Source organism: Chinchilla lanigera, unplaced genomic scaffold, assembly GCF_000276665.1.
Source record: "Chinchilla lanigera isolate Chin_1 unplaced genomic scaffold, ChiLan1.0 scaffold00023, whole genome shotgun sequence".
Classification (NCBI taxonomy): Eukaryota; Metazoa; Chordata; class Mammalia; order Rodentia; family Chinchillidae; genus Chinchilla; species Chinchilla lanigera.
The window spans coordinates 7,559,772-7,574,775 of record NW_004955424.1 but is presented as its reverse complement, the minus strand read 5'-3'; positions in this window follow the sequence as shown (position 1 = coordinate 7,574,775).

Here is a 15,004-nt window from a genome sequence, read left to right as displayed (position 1 = left end):
AGAAAGGACTTTAGGTTTGGCTTTTCTCTTGTATGTAGAGAAAATCCAACTACTTGGTTGTGTAGGGGCACTAACAATTGTCTTCTTTAATAGCAAAAATTTTATTTATCTTTACACACCGTGCCATATCAAATAGTAATTTCATTAATAAGCCAGCCAATTTTGTTTAGTTTTATTTTTGTAGCTGAGGAGAGCATGATGCCTCCCTCTGCTGTACTCTCTGCCATGCCAAATTTCTGCTTGTTTTTCACAGAGGGAAGCTTAGTACTTGTGCCAATGGACCAGTGTCCTGTCATGCTGATCAAGTCATAATAAAATAAAAGCAAATCGAATATGTGACTCTTGTCACTAATCCAAAGCATGGTGCCTGATCAGATCAGAATGCTGTGACATTGTGTAACTCTCTATTCACAGTAATCTTTTTCGGTGGAAGAATATTTATGATCTTATCAATTCCCTTAAACTGTTCATGGATTTATGTGTTCTTTCCAACTTCCCAGCTCCAACAGCAAACATAACTGCAAATCAAAACAGATTTTTAAGTTTACCTATCAGTATATGACTTCTGTAGTAGGCATAATCCTAAAAATTACCCCGTAGATTTCAAGTCCCATATTCACAAAACCTGGGAGAAATGAGTTATCACTCCTATGATTGCATTATGGCCATAAGATATGATTGACTTTTAAAAAGGCTATTACCCAGAGGTGTTTAATTTAACCATATGGTTTGCTAAAACAGGACTTTCTCTGATGATGGTAGAAAAGAGAAGCAAAAGGTTTTGAAGATATTTGAAGTATGCATAGAATTTGGTGCACTATGAATGGGTTGAAGAGCAAAGGTGTCATGTGAGGAAAAGAACAACGCAGGGAACCTCTGGAAGATAATAGCCAAGCACCATTCCAGAAAGGGATCTAGGACCTCACAGCCATCGCTGCAAGAAACTGGGTTCTGCCAACAACCCAAATGAGCTTGGGTGTAGATTCCTCCAGAGTGTCTAGGGCTAAGAGAAGAGCTGGCCAACACTGTAATTACAAACTTATGATTTATAAGCAGGGAACACAATTGAATCAGCCAAGGGTCTGACTAACAGAACTATGATTAATGAATGGGTTTTTTTTTTATCTTCTAAGTTTATGGTGATTTGTGCAGAAGCAATAGAAGTTTATTACAAATTCTTCTCTTCCAACTCTGGATAACTGGACTAGTTCCATTCAAGTTCCCAAACATACAAGTAAGGGATATGCATCAGATTTTTACTATATTATCACTTTGTTCAGTTTTACACATAGTACTCATCAGAGTTTGTCAATCTGTAGTAATATTATTTATTATACTATTTGTTGGCTGCTCCTGATATAGACAGTACAATATCCACAAGCAGGACATTGCTTTCCTTGCTGTATTCTTGAGCCTAGTAGGACTAGACTTCGTTGCTGAATTGAGTAAATATTGCTTCCAGTAACTTGAAACCTATCTTAAGTAAACAACATTAGAATAACTGAAAGTATATCAGAGTATAATTTTGCTAACATAAATTGAGTTAAAATGGAAACATGTATTTTAAACATTTTCTAAATTTATAGTTCTAATTACTTTTAAACATAACAATTGAGCTCCTGTCTAATATTTGTCTTTATGTTTTAGGAGAGTAATCTATTTGGTTACTACTACTCCATTTTACTAGGTACAGAACATAAATACAAAATAGATGTTGCAAATTGTGAAAAACAGAGAACTATAAAGAAATATTTATCTCAGAAATGGGATGTTGTGCTCTATTTAAAGTGGTGTTCAGAAAGAATAAATACTTGAGTAGTTGACTTTAAACAATTTAAGATTCTATAAATTTATGTTTGAAATAAGCAGAAAAAATTCTAGGACAAAAACCAGACTGTCGTACATTGTAAATTGACTGTAAAAGGTCACATACAAAATAGAACTGTATCTCCTTCATTTAGCAAGTAGTGGAAGAACTAAGAGGGCAGGAATTGACAGTTGAATACCCAAAGGTCTGTGCCTAGAAATTAAGAATACCATCATGACAGCAGAATAAAAAAAAAAATGAGGATGGAGTGTCCATAAAGAGTCCATAAACCAGAGGTTTTGAATGAATAGTTGAACTCACTTTTTATTTAATGTCTGTACCTTAGGACAGAAATATTTCTTAATGGATATACAAAAGGTCATTGGTGAAGCAACAGTCTGAACAAGGCCTATTACATCACCCAAACCAATCTGTTAGTGTGGCTTCAAGAAAATCCCTTTGGAAGTCTTCTGAGGACATAATGTAATACAAGGAAACTCAGTGGAGGTCACACAAGAAATAGTGGATAATATTCTGTTGCACAGAATAGTTGTTTTAAATAGATCCTCTACTGTCTTCTCTTTTCATTTACCTGCCCAATTCCTAGACCTTCATCATTACATGTGAAATTATCCTGTTTTCACATAATGCCTTGATTGTCTTGTCTCCATGTTTTATATTTGGCTCTTCCTTTTGGCAGGATTATTATTTTCTGTATCCTAAAATTTGAAAATGAAAATCTGGTTTGCCATTGGAAAGGCCTAGTCCTAATAACGATTTAATTATGTACTAACAATAGGAATATAAAACAAATATTTGTTTTAACATATGCTTCTTCACCTACAAAATGAGAATAATGATAATTTCTATTGAATTAGTTTTCTATGGCTGTGATACTACAAACTGGTGGCTTAAGCAATAGAAATATATTATCTCATAGAATGGGTGATGGCAAGTCTGAATTCAAAACATTGGTAAGATTCATTCCTTCCAAGGACTATAAATAACAATAGGGTTTCCTTCCCATATTTTAAATTTTTGTAATTTTCCAGACATCTTTGGAGTTCCTTGGGTTGTGTTGCAACTGACTATATTACCTTTTAAAATATACGAAATACTTTTTACATAAAATTTTCCACTTATTTTTTATTGCTTTCTCTCTTCTCATATACATGTGTATGTACAGACACACAGAAGTTCATTCTTTTATTTTTCCTATAGTGAAATATTTTTCTTTTTCTTTTATATGTTTGCTGTCTTTGGTATCATTATACAGTGCATAGAGAGAGTAAGGCACTCTTCTCCTATACTAGCTCTTCTTTTTCCTATTGCAAAAAATCTGTGACAAGGAAATCATTGCCAGAGGTTATGCTTTATAAGTAACAGAATTCTGCTTGTCTTTTTACAACCATCTTACTGTCTCAACTTCAAAAATATTTTTTAAAAGATAAACCCACCATCCTTAAAAAAAGCTGGATTCTTAAAATGGGGTGTTTGTTAGACAACAGCCTTGGTCAATAATTTAATCCTGTTCTATACAGAAAAAGCAAGCTCTCACATCAAAAGGTCTCCAAACTTTCTACTTTATAAGGACTTGTTCATAATATTCTCACAAGAAATTGCTTTTTGTAGAGAATTCACTGTAGGCTGTCAAAACAAATGTGAAACTTTCTGGCTTGAGAGTCATGGCTAATACACATCTTATTGCTACGGTGACAGCTGGAACAGGCAGAGTTGTCCATTATAAAAAGATCAACACTGGATGAATTTTAATAAAAAAAATCCTTGGAGAATCAGGAGGCCTCAAAGTGCTGCATAAATATCCCAAATTAAAATAACAACAAAAATGAAAGGTATGATTAATATTTCAGTATAGGTCAACTGGATAATTTTCTGCCTTTCAGTTTTCTGTTTTGTTTTGTTTTCTGTAGATCTCCCTTCCATGTCAATGCACAGAAACTGTACCAAACTTAAATAAATTAAATATTTTCTTTCTAGATTGCTTAGAGATCTAGGAGCAACTGCCCACAACATGAGCAAGCAGACTGCCATGAAAATTAAGTGCAATATTCCATGTAAAGTGAGATATTCCACTATTAGCACAGTGTTCAATTAAGAGATTTTCCTATTCATTATTGACCTCATCATCGTTATTGTTGGTATCACTATTTCATTAATATTAATTTTTTGACTAAATATCTTACTTCAATCTCCTTTTTTGCTTATTATCTGAGGTACACAAACAAAAGGGAAACTTTGTTACTTTTAATTTTTATGCTATTAGTACATGTTTGAAGAACATAGTGATCACATTCATCATAGGGAATTAGTACTTGTACCTAACACGTCCTAATTCTTTTTATGTCACCTTCCCTTCCCTGTCTCCCTTTTTATCAATCTCTTGGTCCTGTGCAAATGGTCTACCATGTTTTCTGTTATCTCTCACAAAAGGAAAATATCTAAAAGAAAGCTTTATTGTTTTTAGAAATTAAAATTTTTTTGCATTCGTCTTTTCTCTCATCTTTGTTCTTTCAACTTCCTAGAATCTTCTAAAGAATAGTCTTCTCTGGTTTGTGATGTACAACAAAGCATACAAAATAGAGCATTACTAGCATACATCTTGGGATTATTTCCATTTAACAGATGAAGATTCTGTGGATTATAATCATTCTCAAGCACACCAACAGTGTAACAGGAATAATTTCAGAATATAAGTACTTTAGAATCTAATGGGGAAAATGGTGAAATTTCTGATAGCATAGCCACATAGAGCTTAGTGTAATAGGTTAGTGATGTCACTTTTGCTTCTTTATTTTTTTTACTTTAAAGATAAAAAGGTAATAAAATAACAGAGACCAAGACAAAAACAAAACAATACAAAAACAATAAAAATGGTACAAAATTTCAAAACAAATTGATAGGAATTAACAATGGTTGTTATATTGCATATTATCTTCAACAAAGACCCGGGAAGCCTTGGTGTAATGTCACTTTCTTATACTCTCTTTTATTTTAAAGTCTCACAATTAGTTTAGGGACTACAGAAATGGGCAAAGGACAAAGGCAGGTGAGGATGAGGTATAAGGCCTCAAAACACTGAATAATCAAGTCCCTATACTGGTACCTAGGTTTACAATGCTTTTGTGGGCAAATAGTTTGGTTTGCAAACAGCAGGGTTTGTGAAAATTTTGTTTCTGTTTGTGAACTCTGCATTGGGTAGTGAACACAACCGTGGCCATCTTTTTTTTTTCACAAACACACAAGTGGCCATCTTTTCCAGAATTGTAGAATGAATTAAGTTTGTGAATTAAGGTACTATTATACTTATATGGACATGGATCCAACCACAAGTAATTACAACACAATCTGTCAGGTTTTGAGGAAATAGTATTTCTAAAGAATCTCTAAACTGGGCTTCTAATATCCTCTTATTGTTAAATTACCAAAACAAACTTAGGTTTGCAAACCTCCACTGATAAGAATGAATCTGTTGAATCTATTCAACCACCAGAACAGGACATCTTGCCAGTGTCTACCTGGCTATAACCATGAGAGAAAGTAGACAGATGTACCTCTCAGATGTAAGGACCAGAAGAAATGGAGGGAAATGGAAAGTAGAACCAGGGGTGGACCGAGGGGCTAATGATAGAATCAGTTCACTGCCAATAAAAGGAGCCTCAGTGCTTCTTTAGTCAGGTCAGGTTAATTGCTCTAGCTCTCTGATGACAGTTCTGTTCCTATTTGTCTATCTTCCAAATGAATGTTTCTATTGCAGCTACTTACTTCTTTGCTTCTTATGATTTTTTCATTTTATGTGATTCCCAAGTAGGAGGTATGTAAATATTTCCATGTATAATTGGATAGACTGTCAAAGTAGATGTGGAAATGCTGGAGATGACTGCATCTTATCTGAACTTTGAGCTGGATAGAGTTACAAGCTCCAGAAAGTGGTTACTATCTTTTAGGAAGAAAATAAATGCATTTTATGAAAAGAAGGATGGGTGAAGATGTGGATAAATACTGGTTCAGAAATATGTACTATCTATGAAATATTCCATTTCATTTTTTTCATTAGAAGAGAATTCTTATTTTATTCTCTTTGATTTTATTCATTGTTGAAATAGATATTTTCTAGCCTCTTTGGCAGATTACCTTAAACAGAAATTGCTGGCTAGCATTCCTAGTAATTCTCTTTAAGGTGGTTGATTCAGACTGCCATTTCATCTGTCCCTCTCTTCTTTCCAACCTGGAATGCAAACCTTGTGGCTGGAGCCCTACAGCCCTCTTATTATTTTTTTTAAGTGGAAAAAGTGCACTAAAAAGAATTTGCCAAAGACATAGAAACATACTAGTTTCTACCCAAATGTCCTTATGTTCCCATTAAAATGACTAAACTAGAAAAGTTTCTTCCCAACTGTGGACTCCATTATAAAAAGAGAAAATTTACTTCTCCTCTGGGAGTAGCTAATTAACAAACATAGTGGCCTCTGACACTCCCATTCCAACATTTAGAGACTCCTCTGACCTCTGTTTCAGTGGCACTGAGTATCCAGATTCAGTCTATGCTGTCTCTCCTATTGCTGGCAATGCTAGCAAAGTGAGATCAATTTTTGTGTGCTCATTTTGTCTAGTTTGATTTTTCTTTAACAATCTCTAGTTTCTGAAACTTCAGGCACATTTCTATAGTGCCTAACTTCAAACTTCTTTGACATAGTAAAATACATGTTTATTTTACTCTGGCAAGGTCATTGTTACAGCAGCCCCATGTAATGCTTGACTGATGAGATTTGAGATGTGAAAGTGAATAAAGAAACTAGAAAATAAGAAAAAATGTATGGAAATCTGTATAATATATTCCAGGTAGAAGTTGATCAAAGCTAAATGAATTCTAATCTTTTATTTTCTGAGAAAAGCATATAAAGTATTCATTAATTGCCACTTTAAAATTTATGCCTGCTATCACTTCAAAAGCAACTGTTGTAAGTATAAATACTGTTTGCACATGTATTTTTCAAGTCTATAGAAATGAAATTTATAGCAAAAAGTAAATAGTTCAAGTCAATAGTAGGTCACTAAGAGAACTAAATGAATAATATAAGAAAGAGGAGAAAAGAAAAGCTCACAAGCAGATATTTCTTTAGCAAAAATAACATAAATGTATCAGGCATAATGATTTATTCAAATGTAAAGATTATCAAATCAGGTTTTTAAAATTCCAACTCTATGCTACTTTCAAGTAAGACAATATCATGGAGACTTTAGAAGTAAAAGAGTAGAAAAACTGCAAAGCTTATACAAACCAAACAGATTATAGCAGGTATTCTAATATTGAAAAACATTGATTTTAGTATAAAGCTATATTTTGAAGAAAGGATAAAACATATTTGGGGCTGGGGATATAGCTCAGTGGCACAGTGCCTGCCTGGCAAGTGCAAGGTCCTGAGTTTGATTATTCCGGGTACAAAAAAAAAAAGGTAATTCCCTAGTAAACTAATAGTTACACACTTGAAAATATAAAAAGTAACTTTAAAATATATGTGAAAATTAATGCAACTACCAAAATCAGTCACACTCCCCTTTTACTAACTAAAGAGTAGGTAGAGGAATACACACACACACACACACACACACACACACACACACACACTCAAATTGAGGCAAAGGAGAAAGATTGCATTAAAAAGAAATCATATGCTTTGTACAAAAATAATAGGTACTAAACCTATTGCATAAAAAAATAAAAAGATGGTTTAAAGGCATCTTAGGCATCAGTAAGACCTCACCCTTAGCAGAATCAAGGGTGCAAAACTGCAAAGCTTTCACTTGAAAAGAAAGCCCCTGAACCTCCTGCACCAGAGAACACTGTTATGGCTTCTCTCTTGATGTCCCCCAAAGCTTCACGTAGTCATAGGTGAGGCCTTTGGGAGGCGGCTAGATCTAGAGTGTGCGATGCTGTGATGAAGGATGTGATGCTGGGATGAAGAAAATGATGCTGGGATTGATTCATGAAACCATACTAGGATTAAAAGTGCCCCCCCCAGCTGTGAGTGCTACCCTTCCTAATGGTGGGTGCCCTGGATAGGATATAAAGGAAAGACAGAGGACTACTGTGGTCACTTGTTGCTTCTTTGTCACTTCACTGCTTTGTTGCCTTCCTCCTGCCATGAACTATTTTTCTTCTGTGATCCCCCTCTGCCATGCCACCCTGCCTCAGAACAAGCCAATTATCCTGAAATTTCTGCAAACCATGATCCAAAATAAACCTTTCCTCTTTCAACTTTGGGTGTCAAGTATTTTGTCTCAGCAACAAGAAAGTAACTAAGACAGCCACTAAAGAATGGGTTTCCTGGGTTCATTTCACAATTCTCAGCCATCCAGGTGCTCAGAAAGAAGCCTCTGCAGTCGTGATACAGAGGAGTCTGATTCCTGCTTGAGCTGGCAAAAAATGAAAGGAGTGATGTGGATAAGTGGACGAGTGAATAAAATTTCTGGTTTTAATTTTCTGAGGAATCTCCATACTGATTTTCATAGTGGTTGTACTGATTTCATTCTCATCAACGAGGTGGGAATGTTCATTTTCCTTACAAACTTGCCAACATTTATTGTTATTTAAGTTTTTGATAATGATAGCTATTCTTATGGGATAAGATGAAATTTCAGTGTTGTTTTAGTTTGCTTTTTCTCATGACCAGAGTGCTGAACATTTTTCATGTATTTATTGGCCATTTATACTTCTGAGAAGTGTCTATTCATTTAAGTTGTCAAGGGGCTGGGGATTTAGCTCAGCGGCACAGCACCTGCCTGGCAAGCACAAGGTCGTGAGTTCGATTGCCGGTACCGGAAAAAAAAAAAAAAAAACATTTAAGTTGTCAATTTTCCATTGAATCTTCTGTTCTGGAGGCTTAATGTTTTTTTTGAATTCTTTATATATTAGTCCTCTGTTTGACGAATAACTGACAATTTTTTTCCTATCTTGTAAGTCTTCTTTAAGCTGGAATTGAACTCAGGACCTGGCACTTGCCAGGCAGGTGCTACACCACTGAACTACATCCCAGGCCCTTATAAATTTCTTCTTCACACTGTTAGCTGCTTGCTTTGCTGTGAACAAGCTTTGTAATTTGATATGATCTCTTTTGTTGATTCTTGGTACTATTTCCTGTGCAACCAGGGTTCAAAGAACTGGTTCTTTGAAAGAATAAACAAAATAGTCAAACTCTTAGCCAGTCTTACTAAAAAAAGGAAAGACCCAAATCAATGTAATGAAAAATGAAAAAGCTGAAGTCACAGTGAATACTACTGAAATCTAGAAGATAATTAGCAACTACTTCACAAAGCTGAATTGCAATAAGTTGGAGAATTCAAAAGAAATGGATAAATTCCTAGATACATACGAATGACCAAAACAGATTCAAGAAGATATAAAATCCCTGAATAATCCATTAACAGGCAATGAAATTGAAGCTGTAATAAAAAAAAATACCAACTAAGAAAATCCTATCCCTTTTCTACCACTTACTGCTCCCTTTTGGAATAGGAATGCATAACTTGTTCCATTGTATGTTAGAAGTATTTACCTTTATTTTTTATTTTTACAGAGTCTCACATTTAAAAGACTCAGAGGAAACTCTGGACTTGGACTTTTCAGCAAAGCTAAACTTTTAAAGTTTGGAGATACAGACATACTGAATGCATTTTGCATAATAAGATGGACATGAGTCATTTAGAGCCTGGGAATGGAATGTCATAGTTTAAATTTAAAATACCCCTCAAAGGCCTCAATGTTTGGAGCATGATTAGATCATGAAGGTGCTATACTCATTAGTGGAGGTGTCCATTGATGAGTTCAGTAGGTAAACATGCTGTTAGGTGTCAGGAGGTGGGGCCTGGTTCAATGTGAGTCACTGGAAAATCTTATTGATGACTCCTCTCTTTTGTCTTTGTTTCTTGGCCAACATGGGTTAAGCACGTTTTCTTCTACCATGCCCTTCTGCCATGCAGTTTCTTCCTTGGGTCCTGCTGACCATGAGCTGACACTTGAACAAAAGTAAAGGTCTCCTCCATGAAGTTATGGTGTGAAGTACTGTGCCCAGTGAAAGAAAAGTAACTAAGACAAAGATTTCCTGCACTTGGGTCTAAATAATTCCACTTATTGTGATGGACAGAAGAAGCAGTTTGCATTCTTATTCTAGGTATAATATTTTCTTAGAATATCTTCTACATTTCCAGATAAGTTTCTAAGTTTTGATTTCTATATTCAAAGTAAATATAAACTAGAACTGATATTATATGAATAGTCAATTATCCAAGGACAATGATCTATCTAAAAATAATACCATTTTACTTACCAGGTGTGTGCTTCAGTTCAATATTCTCTTACATTTGTCTATTTATATCTTCCACTTCCTTGGTTATGATAGCTTTGTAAGATATTGTCATATTGACAAGGTAAGTGTCATTCATTATTCTTCTTTAGGACTACCATGGTTATTCTTGGATTTTTGAATATTCATATTTATTTATGAATCAGATGAATGTTTCACAAAAATATTTTTGAAAACGAGATTTATGTTGACTCTGAAGATCAATATAGAGACAAGCGACATCTATAATGTAGCATTTTTCCATAGCTGAACATCTAGTCTTCTTCAACTTGCTAATAAAGTTTAACCCAAAGCCCAATTTTTTCAAGCAAGAATTTATTTTTATTGGTATGACTTTATATTATATATTTAACTACTAATTTGTACTTATAAATTGGCCTCAAACTTGGCAAAACAATGTTGGTGCAACACTTTCCATAAAAAGCTGCTGTTGACCATTATCATTGCTTTGGGATTAAAGGCATAAAATGAACCATATGATGGCAGATCTGGTGGTTAAAATTTGGATAGATAAAGCCAAAAAGATATACCCAAAGAAGACATGCTCCAAGATGATCTAACATTGACTGAAAAAAGTTAACAAAAGGAATTGAAACAGGAGGGGTACCTAAGGTTTGAATTGGTCATAAGGGTTGATCTAAAAATTCAATCTTACTGAACGCCTCAGTTTTTGTATGTATGTTCAATAACATTTTAAAAGAGCCATAATTAAAAGATAAAACAGTGCCTTGTGAACTGCTTCTTTAGGTGAGTGCTAGGAGTTAGTAGAATATTTGAGGATAGTACTACTCAAAGAAAGGGGAAAAAAATAAAGAAAGGGAAAACTCAGGAAAAACCATTATTCCAAAATAAACAACCACATAACTCATGAAATAAAAGTGATCCCACATACAAATGAAAAATAATGTCACTGAGAATGGGCCTCAGGCCCTGGAAAATGAATTGGCCAGCACTGGCTCAATATCACAAAAAGAAACAGGATGATGTCTTTTTCCTAAATGAGAGTTGTCTAACCACGTAGCCCGTGGATTAAGCATCCCTGGCTTGTCTGGGTTTCACTGAGCACAGTGAAAAGGCCTTGGGCCACTAAAATATATAACATAATTAATATAAATAACAAAATTGGCTTTACTTTATAATATTTTTCCTTATAACACAGCATGTCCGCTCCACAGGCCACAAGTTAGACATAGCTACACTGGAAAATTACCCTGGCTTTTACAGGGCCTAAGGACCCCTTTTCCAATGGACAAGTGAACAATAATTTGACCACTAATCCTATCAATAATCTGTTACCTCTTCATTGTAGTAATTTGGCTGAATCAGTAGAAGCAATTTTAATCACTCTTTTAAATCCTACCTCTATTATTCTCTGAGTTAAAATTTCTTTCGTTCCTGATAATCTTGTGGGTTCAGGTGTTCTGCTATTGACATTAAAGTAAAGGACTTTAATTTAGGAGAAAATTTTCTTTCTGGAAATCCCAAGAGAAGAATCCTTATCTATTTGAAGGAAATTATTCATTATCCATTTTTCATACATGCCCTATTATTATGATAGAGCTTCAGTTGGCCTCACACAGTCTCTGAGACAAGGACATGGTAGGTGTGGAAACATACATAAACTCTTAACATTGTCAATTAAACTGGGCTATGATTTTATGAAAAGTAGCTCCACTCTCACTGAAGAAGAAAATGGCCTGTCATGTCAGGAGAGAGTTGCTATCCCCTGTGCTATATCTTGTAACATTCCCTTCTGCCTGTCAGCCAAGTGAAGATATCACCCCATAGAATACTTACAAGAACTATAGATAAGGTTGGACTTCTTCATTTCCCTGTAGTTGCCAACCTTAATATTATGCTTTCATCAAACCCTGAGACAAATATTTATTTTGGAACAGAAGATCTATATTTTCCATTAGAGCCAACTCCGCATGCATTCAGTCTGCACAGTTATACATCTCCTGATGCTTATAAGGACCCTGCACTTGTTTTTTAACTGCTGTTGTTATGTTGAAATTTTTAATTTGTTTAACAAGGAGACTCACATTTTCATCCATAAACTGGGGTAAAAAATTAAATGGCCAGTCTTGATCAGTATTCTCTCCCATACTCATTTACTAGATTCACACTATTTACATACCTAATAGGAAATTAAGATGTGAACAATTCCCAAGGTTTTGAGAATTGCTCTCTTATTTTACTGTATGATCTTAAAAGACATTTATTTTTCCCAGATTGCCACACTTGTGTAATCTGTCAGTGATCTTTGAGTGTGCTCCCCAGGTTGGGAATCTTATAGAATTTATTCTCTTAACTTGCTAACAGTATTTCCTCATCTAGGACACAAGGTTTTTAAAGACAAACTCCAATTTTGTCAGACTTAACTGCGTTACCTTGGCCACAGCTGTACAGAAATACAAAGGTTGGATGCCCTATACATGTAGAAATCTTAGTTCCTACCTGCAACTTGGCTACTACATAGATATGACCAGACTCTGAGAAGTATTAGGTCAATAAATTGAAGTTTATAATGAGTAAGTGCAGGTAGCTTTTTGTTAAAGATAAACTGCAGGAACCACTACCTGCTTTTCAGCCTGGAGACTTGGCTTACTGTAAAGGACATCAACATGAGGATACTTTTGAACTGGATAGAACCCAATAAGCACTAGCACTGCAGGAAATCTTCAAGGAATAGAATCTTGTCATGTGCTCCAGTTAAAAATCCATTATGGATCTCATCAAAATAGAAAATGTTTTCTTTGTCAAAGACCCCATGACGAGGATGAAGTGACAAGCTGCAGAGTGGATAAAAATATTTGCAAACTACATATTCAACAAAGGATGTGTATGTAGAATATGTTTGAAAGGAAACTTTTAAAACTCATCAGTAAAACAAAAACAATCCAATTAGAAAATAGACAAAACATAAGAAGAGACATTTTACTAAAAAGGACAAACAGATGGCAAGTAAGCACATGAAAAGATGTTTAGCATCATTAACCATTAGGGAGATGCAAATTAAAACCATAATAATATGTCATTACACACCTCTCAAATGATCAAAAAAATAAAGAGTGGTAACCCCCAAAATGTTGAAGATGCAGGCAAGTTGGCTCATTTATACATTGTTGTTGAGAATATAAAATGGTACAGCCACTCTAGAAAACAATTTGGTAGCAATAAAATGTAATGAACTATCGTACATGGAACAGCTTGAATAAATCTGGAGGTAATTATACTGAGTGAAAAAAAGCCAATCCCAAATGCTATATATTGTGTATGTAATATTTCTAGTTACTGTATAACTTCACCTATATGATATCATCAAAATAAGAAAAGTATAAGAATACAGAGCATATAGTGGCATCTTTGAGAGGGAATTATGTGGGCGTTATAATAAAAAGATGATACCAAGGTTCCTAAAGGTGATAGAATCTTGAGTGCATTCATGTTAACATCTTAGTTTAAGAATTTGTGCTAGAATTTTGCAAAAGGTTATTGTTGAAAGAAGTATTCAGGATTTCTTTGCAGCATTTCTTACAGCTGCATGGGAATGAAGAACTACCTCAACACAAAACTTTAAAATATTACGTCCTATATGCTCTTGAAACTGTCACCAGTCTACATCGTATAAATTAAATTCTCTAACTTTTTATTTTGTCCATATTCCTTTCAAGAAAGACCCAAGCTGGTAATTCAGGAATTTTGAAATAAGATGACGGCCAAATTGTCTATTGAAATTTAAATTCAAGTTGTAATTTCAGTTATGCTTATGGTCTGATAATTAATGGGGGCTGTTAAATTAAGCAATTAATTATGTCTTAGTGGCTTATTATTAATAATCTCTGTTCATTTCCTGTTCTTTTCTATAGGCAATGGTGTGATATTTAAGTGTTTTGGCTGACCTTCCTTTTTATTTAGCAGATATAAGGTTATTAAAGTAGTTATGAAGAAATACGACATCTTCAGTTGACCTGATAATTGCTATCTTTGATTCTCTAAAGGAATAATTGTGTTGGCTGACATTCAGACGAATAAAGAAAAGAAGATGAAACAAGTATCCTTACAAGACGGTAATGCAGTGCTACAGATGCACTACAGGGACATTATAAACAAGCTTGGATAACAGGGGATGCAGGGATATGTATGACGTGGTAGAAGGAATGCTCTTAATTCTGCCACTCAAAATAGTTTCAGTTAAGTCCTAAACTTTGGAAAGGAATTTCCTATGTCTATAAACACAAAGTTGAAGAATAATTTAGGCAGCCTAGACAAGGTAAGAAGAGGTAAGAGAATGCCTGAACCTATTAGCAAAACTTAACATAAAGTTACCAGAATTTAGAACAGGAGAGATTTGTACACAACTAGACAAAAGATGAAGGCTGAGAGAGAGGGAGAGAAAGAGAGAGAAAGAGAGAGAAGAAGGAGGCAGACTAGGAAGAGAGAGAGGAGGAGGAGAAGAAGAAGCAGAAGGAGTAGAGGGGAAAGAAGGGAGGCAGAAGGGAGACAGAAAAACTGTTGATGCATGTATATTTATACAGATACATATAATGAATCTTTATTCTCTCATTTTTCCCACTGGCTTCTTGATTTCTGCTTCTTTATATTCTTACCTTCCTAACCGTTAAATGTAGCAGATCCCTGGAACTCCATTGTCAGATCTCTTCGCCTTTCTCAACACTATTAGTGGATCTCAGTGTTTTGACATTAATATCATCTACAACTGCATAGTTCCCAATTTTATAGCCTCAGTCTCATCCTTTCTCCATTGGTTACACAAAATCTCTACCAGACAAATAACAGCACCTCCAGCTTA